Source organism: Myotis myotis, unplaced genomic scaffold, assembly GCF_014108235.1.
Source record: "Myotis myotis isolate mMyoMyo1 unplaced genomic scaffold, mMyoMyo1.p scaffold_m19_p_11, whole genome shotgun sequence".
Lineage (NCBI taxonomy): Eukaryota > Metazoa > Chordata > Mammalia > Chiroptera > Vespertilionidae > Myotis > Myotis myotis.
The window spans coordinates 7,895,747-7,903,947 of record NW_023416315.1 but is presented as its reverse complement, the minus strand read 5'-3'; positions in this window follow the sequence as shown (position 1 = coordinate 7,903,947).

The following is an 8,201-nucleotide window of genomic DNA, read 5'->3' as shown; positions in this document are numbered from 1 at the left end:
GATTTCAAGCCTCCCGGGAGGTACTTCTGTGTCAGCCAATGTCAGGAGCTGTCCAAGCTTGGCTCTCAGTGTCCTGTTGTAGCTGGCCATTCTGAGGCTCTCTGAGGACGGTCTCTGCCTGTCTGCTACTCTACCTCCCCCCTGAGGTTGCCTGGTCTTTAGGCAGTGTCCTTAGAAGAGAGTCTTTAGGGCAGAGCCAGGCTAGCATGGCTAAGGCTAGTGCGCCCCTTAGAGATTTTGCCATCAGGTCCTCGCTGAGGGGAAATTAATCTCTACTTCAAAGCCAAACTTTTCCGTCTCTGCCATATCCTCCAACTCCAGTTCCCCCTAAAATGACCTGGTGCCGGTTCAGATTGGATATAGCCTGCTGCCTTTTGTGTGTGGGCAGTTTCAGCTGCCCTGGGCTCAGTGGGATTGATCAAAAGTGTCTGGTGAGCACATTGCCTGCCAAGCCCCCAGGAGGGGGGCTAAGCATTTCCTCCTGGTCCTAAACAATAGTTCCTCCCCCCCAACCCCCACCCCACCCTCCACCCCCGATCTTGGAATATCCTCCTCTGAGCTGTTCTCCCTACCACTGCTGAACTGCACTAGCAGGGGACTGGGGCTTAAGAGAGCTGCTCCGAGTCCTTTCCTGTTGGGGGAGTGCTCCCAGGCTGTAGGAGTAGAGGTACTTCCCCCTCCTTTCCCAGCACCGGCTGGGCTGGCTGAACTTGCAGGGCCCTGGGATCAGCCTCTCCACATGCAGTCACTCACGAAGCCCAGCCTTGCTGGTCTGTCTCTCCAATAGAAGCCTTCCCAGTGGATGCCATGGGATGCAGTCCAAAACTAAAAACAACAAACAAAAACCTGCTCTGCGAGGACCCAGCGCCCTTGCACCTCAGGTCCAAGCAGGAGGGGTTACAATGTCAGCCCCACATGGCTCCCTCATCTCTCTGCACAGCTGATCTCAGTAAAGTTGGGGCCAAGATTCCTAGGTCTGCTCTCGATCCCAGCTCTTCTCAGTGCGGGTCAAAAATCCCAGATCTTCCCTGCCACCAGCTCTAGTTTTTCTGTGGTGGTCGGGGAGCCCTCTTTCCCCTTCCCCACACCACACCACTTACACGCTTTCTGGGGCTCTATACAATGATTTCAGGAAACAGAGGGTCCCTTTAAGTCATTGCTGGATACAGCCCGCAGGCCCCTTTCTATTCTGGAGCCACACACTGCGGTGCAGCCTTTGCAGCAGCCACAGCCCAGGGTAACTCTCTCTCACGGGGTTGCCAATATTAGGCACGCTCTTTCACTGGGAAAATGCAGACCCCGCCTCCCAGGCAGAGCCCCCCTGGATCCCTCTGCCCAATGCTGCACAGGCTCTCCTTCCAGGCTCTGCTGTTGAGGGGTTGAGATCCCTGCACATAGATGCCAGGCCACGATCCCCAGGGGAGGGAGCTTTGTAGCCACTATCCCTGGGGCCTCTCAGCCCAGCACCAGCTCCTGGGGGACTCCCTCTTTCTGAGACTCTCCCTCTCATACCAGTCTGTACCTTGTTTCTCCAGTGTTCTTTAGGCCACATATGTCCCGTCAGCTACTTCTCTTGGTGTTTCAAGCTGACCATGCAGTATTTAGCTGTAAATCCAGTCCAGGACTGGGAGAAGGGCATTCGGCCTCTTGTTGGAGCACAGCAATCTTAGATCCCCCAGGGGTGTCCACTTTCAACGCTCTTATTCAGCACAGCACCGGAAGTCCTCACCACAGCAATCAGACAAAAAGAAAAAATACAATGCATAGGAATTCAAAAGAAAGAAGTAAAACTGTCCTTATATGTAGATGCCATGATATTGTATCTGAAATGCCAGGATTTTTCAGGAATAGTCTCATTAATTGCCAAGCCCGTTGAGTGCTGTGTTTTGAGTTCTTATTTGGAGGTTACTGTGTTCATACCTCTTCTTCGCCACTGGAAGGTAAACTCATCGAGTGGCCATATTATTGGCTCTGAGTTCCTGCTGCATCTCCGGAATGTTATCTGGCATACAAAAGGCACTCGCTCCCTACTTTTGAGTAAATAAATAAATCTATACATATAAAAGCCTAAGCGACCGAACAACCAAATGACCGAATGACCGGTCGACTGGTCACTATGATGCAGGCTGATCACCAGGAGGCAGACACTCAATGCAGGAGCTGCCCCTGGGGGTCAGTGCGCTCCCACAGCAGCTGCTCAGCTGACCGATGGGCGCCAGATGCCGGGCTCACGGCTGGCAAGCGGAGGTGGGAGAGGCAGCGCTACCAAGTGGCAGCGGCAGGCGCAGCGGGGCCGGGATGAGCAGGAGGAGAGCAGTGCGGTGCCCGACCACGGCTCGGGCTCCTCCCCAGCCGCCTGCCACTTGGCGCACTACTACATCCCTCAGGGGATGTCGGGCTGCCAGTTTTGGCCTGATCCCCACAGGCCAAGATTGTGAGTGGGCACAGGTCAGTCTGAGGGACCCCACCGGTGCACTAATCCAGTTGCCATCCCTTCTCCACAGCTCCTGTTTGGAGGGTCTGGAACCCATAATGAATGCTCTGGCCTCGAAACAAAATACATCATACTCACGGGTCACTGGCCTGACATAGTCCTGTGGCCCGACTTAACCTCAAGGGGCCAGGACACGCAAACTTCCCATGGACTTGCAAGGTGGGAAGCTGTGGCTATTTGGTGGATTACATGCAATGGTACCACTGAAAATAAATAAACAGGCATTGAAGTATAGTATGGAGATGCAGAATACCACACCCATGGAAAGGGAATAAGAAAAACATATAAGAAGGTCAAACTGGATGCTCATCCCAGCATTCTTCGTAAGCTGTGCAAAGACAACGCTTGTCTTGTGGCTACGTTCCTACTATGCAGCAGAGTAACTGATACTCGGGAAGAACTCAAAGATTATTTGTTGAATGAATGAGTACATCAAACAACTGAATGCTGTAGATAGAGTAGAAACAGAGTCAGTTTGGCCATAGCTCCTTCTATTTGAAATGGTGTTGTTTCATGGAAGGATGCAGGGTTCATGCATAAGCCACATCAGAGAGCTCATTTTTCTTTTCCCTGGAGTCAAAAAACTGTGTGGCTCATCAGAGTTACACAGACAAGACTGCAGAAATCCAACATACTGGACAACAATAGGCTGCAAGTCCTGGGATTGCAGCCAAGTGACGCCCACTCTCCCACCCTGGAAGCTGCTCTGCCTCCTCAGATGGAGTCTTCCGGGAGTCCCCTCCCCCAGCCTCTTTCCAGCTTTGAGATGCTGGGATTCTCTGATCCTGGTTTTGGCTTTCGCTCCGACTTGAATTATACATTGCTGAAGTCATTGCTTATTCTACCACATGGTTGTAGCAGCCTCATTTTACAAATGAAGGAACAAAGAACAAGAAAGTTCATTGAGAGTCCAGTATCACACGTGGCTCTGTGACAAGGGTAGGAGAGTGGAGCAGGATACAGAAAGTGAACCTGAAGTCACTGCCCTGGAACGCTGTAGGCATTCTCCCTCCGTGGCAAACGACCATGTGGAAGGTGCTTATGGGAAACACCACATATATGCCTCAAATACGGAATTACACACACTATTTGATGCACAAAGCCAGGCTGGAATTTCAAATTCAGCTTAGCTGTCTGAAAATTCCATCTAAAGTTTTAAAAAAGAGAGAGAATATGAAGCCATGTTGCACCTTCGGAGGCAGCTCCAATCTGGATAGAAAGCTCCCTCTGCTGGCCCCACGCTCCTTATTCGCAGCCTTAGAAGGCGCACTACTCCACCTGGCAGGTCCAAGTGCATGGGATCATGAGGACGGCAAGTGTGTGCTGGATTGGCAACCCCTGCAACGATGGGTGATGGCTCAGGGGGGAAATTCCAAGGAAAAAGGAACAAGTGGCCTTTGGCCAGGGAAGAAAAAATGCTACTGATGTAGCCTGAGCTGCTTCTTAATAAGATATAAAAATAAAAAGACATAATACGGTATTTTCACAGATTTAATACTCAAATCATCTTTTTCTCTCCTACAACTCACTCCAACCGAAGTGTTTTGGGCACATATTATGTTCTCAGATGATTTTCTTAGGAACTTATGACAAATAGAAACCAAAACTAAAGGTTGTGTCAGGAGTCTGTCAGCCTCACAGACGGTGTTTATTCGAAAAGAATTCCCTCTCCATGGTGCATATAGTGATCCCGGCTCAGGGCTCCTGCAACAGGCCAAAGGATTTGGGAGGAAAACAATCTGTTTTGTGGTTGAACAGGAGGCTTCCATCACCTGGACTACTATTTCAGCGGAGTCAAAACAAGTTACAACATCCCCCCCACACACACACAGACACATGTAACACACACACACTATACATACACACAGTACACACACACACAGCCACATGTAACACACACACTATACACACACAGCCACATGTCACACACACACACCCCCCACACAGCCACATGTCACACACACCCCACATACATACATACCATACACACACAATTACAGCCACAGGTAACACCCACACACACACACACCATACACACCCACACACATAAAGTCAAGCACCTTTTTATTTTCTAAAATTTTAAAGTCAGCATACTCAAATTAAAAGTTGGGATTTGGCCCAGCGAGTGTGGCTCAGTTGTTGAGCGTCAACCTATGAACTAGGAGGTCACGGTTCAAGTCCCGATCAGGCACATGCCCAGGTTGTGGGCTCAGTCCCTGGTGGGATGCAAAAGGCATCCAATCAATGATTCTCTCTCATCATTGATGTTTCCCTCTCCCTTCCTCTCTAGAATCAATAAAAGGATATGTTTTTTAAAGTTAGGATTCGGTTGGTAATTACTCCATAGCTCACCCTTCTCTGAAGACTTTTAAGAATGCCTTCTGAAAGATGTGTTACATCTGAATAACTCATTTCTTAAGAGGTCACTCTAACCCCAGAAATAGTTTGCAGAAGGAGTGGGGCGCCAGAAATCACTGGGCCTCATGAGGCCAGTTTTATAAGTAGGCAGAGAAGGTGAATAATGACTTGGGTGTAACTGCCAGGGTTCTGACAAGTGTCTCAAGCACTCTCCTGCCTGTCCTATTTCTTCGTAAATGCCTGCAATAGGGACAAGGGTAGGAGAGTGAAGCAGGATACTAAAGCCATGTATCCCTCTTAAGTGTTTGTATATTTAAAATTGTGGAGTTATTTGTACCTAGCGCATTGAATGTCAAAGTTTGGGGCACTAAGAATCAGCTCAAGAGTTTGTTTTACAAAAGAACTTAGTCCAAGTCTTAACTGAGGCTGAGAAACCTCAGTTTCATAAGTGCCCTGGATAAGTTAGTAACAGGTGATCTGTGGACCATCCTCCAAAGCAATGACTTAGAACAAGAGACTAAATGTAGGAGATTATCTCTTAAGATCGAGAGAGACAAGGGAGGAGAGCAACGGAAGGAACTCATTCTGAGATGTTGGACATTTAATCTAAAAAGAAGGGCTCTTCTTGTTTGTCCTTGAAAAGTTGAAGATACTCCTTTGGCGAATCCTTGCACACCACCGCCATCTGTTCCTCACTTGCTGTGAAGAGAAGTTTGGAATTAGATGTCCAAAGAACACGTATTTGCTGAACTTCTGCTCTGAGCTACACAATTGGTGATTAATTGTGCAAAATCCTTATCGATCACTGTTTATCCAAATTCAAGAGGAAAAAAGCAAAAACAAAACAACAGGGGAAAAGTGATTAGCTCACTCTACACCGGCAAATGCACCTTCAACTTTCCTTTTAGAGATGCTGGAAAACCTCTGGCTTGGGGACGGGTGAAGTGCTCTGCTCTTGGCCTCTCACAAACAGAGGCAAACACTACTGAAGGACTAGTCCCAGGGAAGAGAGGCCCCGCCCTGTTCAGATCATATGCCAAAAGCAGAGTTTGAAAAGGCTTTTTTAGGAATTCCCAGGCATTCACGTTGCCTTGAACCACCAAACTGACTATTCCTCAGGGTGACACCCATATCCCAGCATGAGAACCAAGCCCAGGTTATGGAGAAATATGTCTCTCTCCATCATGCTGCCCGTTCATCTACCCTTCTCATTTATATTCTGCTGACATATGTGAAAACGTCTTATTTGTGACTACGCCCCCTAGATTCAAAATTCTTACAAAGGGAATGGTCATTATTGGAAATAAAAATCTGATCAATTTAAATAAATAAATAAGTAAGTAAATAAATAAGTAAATAAATAAATAAATAAATAAATAAATAAAATAGATGTTAGGAGGTGGGGTATCAACACCAAGTGGGAGGGTTGTGGAAAGGAGAGCCTTGAAATTCCTAAGCAGAGCCTAGGATCACTTTACAGTCTTGCTAAACAAGGATGTGTTTGTTTGTTGTTTGTTTGTTTTTACTAATGATTAGCAGAGTCTCTTTCTTATTGCCATAGTGCTGAGCACTGTGCTACATGTCAGACAATGTCCTAAGTTCCCGATCACTGAGTTCTGCCATCTCACAGATAGAAGCTAAGGTTTGGCTTCCTCTCCAAGGTTAAGTAGCTGTGCTGTGAGGAAAAGTCTATGCCACCTAAATGACCTAAATGGGGGCTGTTCAAATAGCCATGAGTGGAGTCATTACAATTTTCCCACTGCTTTTACCACCAAAAAGGGACAATTCCTGAATAGCAAACCAGGTTTTAAATCCAAGAACGATATCCCAGGAGTTTCAGGGCATCCTTCTAAGGCAGGGGTGGGCAAACTTTTTGACTCGAGGGCCACAATGGGTTCTTAAACTGGACTGGAGGGCCGGAACAAAAGCATGGATGGAGTGTTTGTGTGAACTAATATAAATTCAAAGTAAACATCATTACATAAAAGGGTACGGCCTTTTTTTTTTTTTTAGTTTTATTCATTTCAAACAGGCCGGATCCGGCCCGTGGGCCGTTGTTTGCCCACGGCTGTTAAGGTCATTTTTAATCCCCTTCCTTTAAGATGAAGAATCTGAAGCCCATTTAGGGAAAAAGACATGAAGCAGCATCACTCCTCTGATGCACCACTTTGCCCCACCCCTTATAAAGGCTGAACCAAGATCCTTCCCTGATTTTAGAAAAGAAACCAAGATGCGCATGCAAAAAAGACATAAATTTTCACAATTGCAATGAGGAAATAGGTACATATTTGTATATATGTGTATATATCCTATATAATAAAAGGCTAATATGCAAATAGACCAAATGTTGGAACAACCAGAACAACAGAACAACCAGTCGCTATGACGTGCACTGACCACCAGGGGGCAGGGGGAACATGGCGGGTGTTGGTTGCGGCAGAATGGTGGAGCAGGTGAGCGGGGGCACCAGACCAAGGCGGGGTGCAATCACTGTCATCAAGGTGAGCCTCTGGTGGTTACTGAAAATTCTTTGCTCCTGCGCACCCTGGTCCTGCCTGTCACTCACACCTGCTGCCAACACCGGCCCCGCTTGCACCCGCTACTGGTGCCTGGTGCCAGTCTTGATCACTTGGCACCATCAGCAGGTGCAAGCAGCTACTGGCCCTGATCGCCCCTGAGGGCTTCTCCACCTCCCCCTGCTCCTGAGGGGTGACCAGAGCAGCAGCCGCCACTCGCACTGGCTGCTGGTGCAGGTCCCAATCACTCCGTGCCGTCAGCAGGTGCAAGCGGGACCGGCACTCTCAGTGCATGGGAGCGGCAATGGTGGGAGCGGGGCTGCTGGCTGACAAGGGGCTGGGGGCCACGGTAGGAGGGGCCAGACGGGGGTGCAGAGGATGGGCCGTGACCCGCCCCTGTGCTACCGCAGCCTCGCAGTCCACAGTTCCTTTCAAGGTGCACAAATTCGTGCGCTGGGCCCCTAGTATGTACTAGTATATAAAATTCTGTAATTACATTAATTTTCTATAACTGAAGAATATTCATATATCAATATTTTATTATATGTGGTTAGTTTTTCCATTGAATATATTTGTTCATTTTTGCTATCTAAAACCAGTTCTATAGTTAGGAATGTCCAGAATCTATAAAAATAGGTATGTATCAATTATAATAAAACAATAATTACATTCCAAGCCAAAGAGATAAATTCTTATTCTGAATTTTTCATGAGCAATATATTGATTAAGCCCTGTCCCCAAGATTGAAGTTTTGAAAGTTGAAGGGCTTCCTTTGCATAAGTTAATTAGCAGATGATCTGAGATGCATTTATAGCCAGCACTAAAGAGTCTAT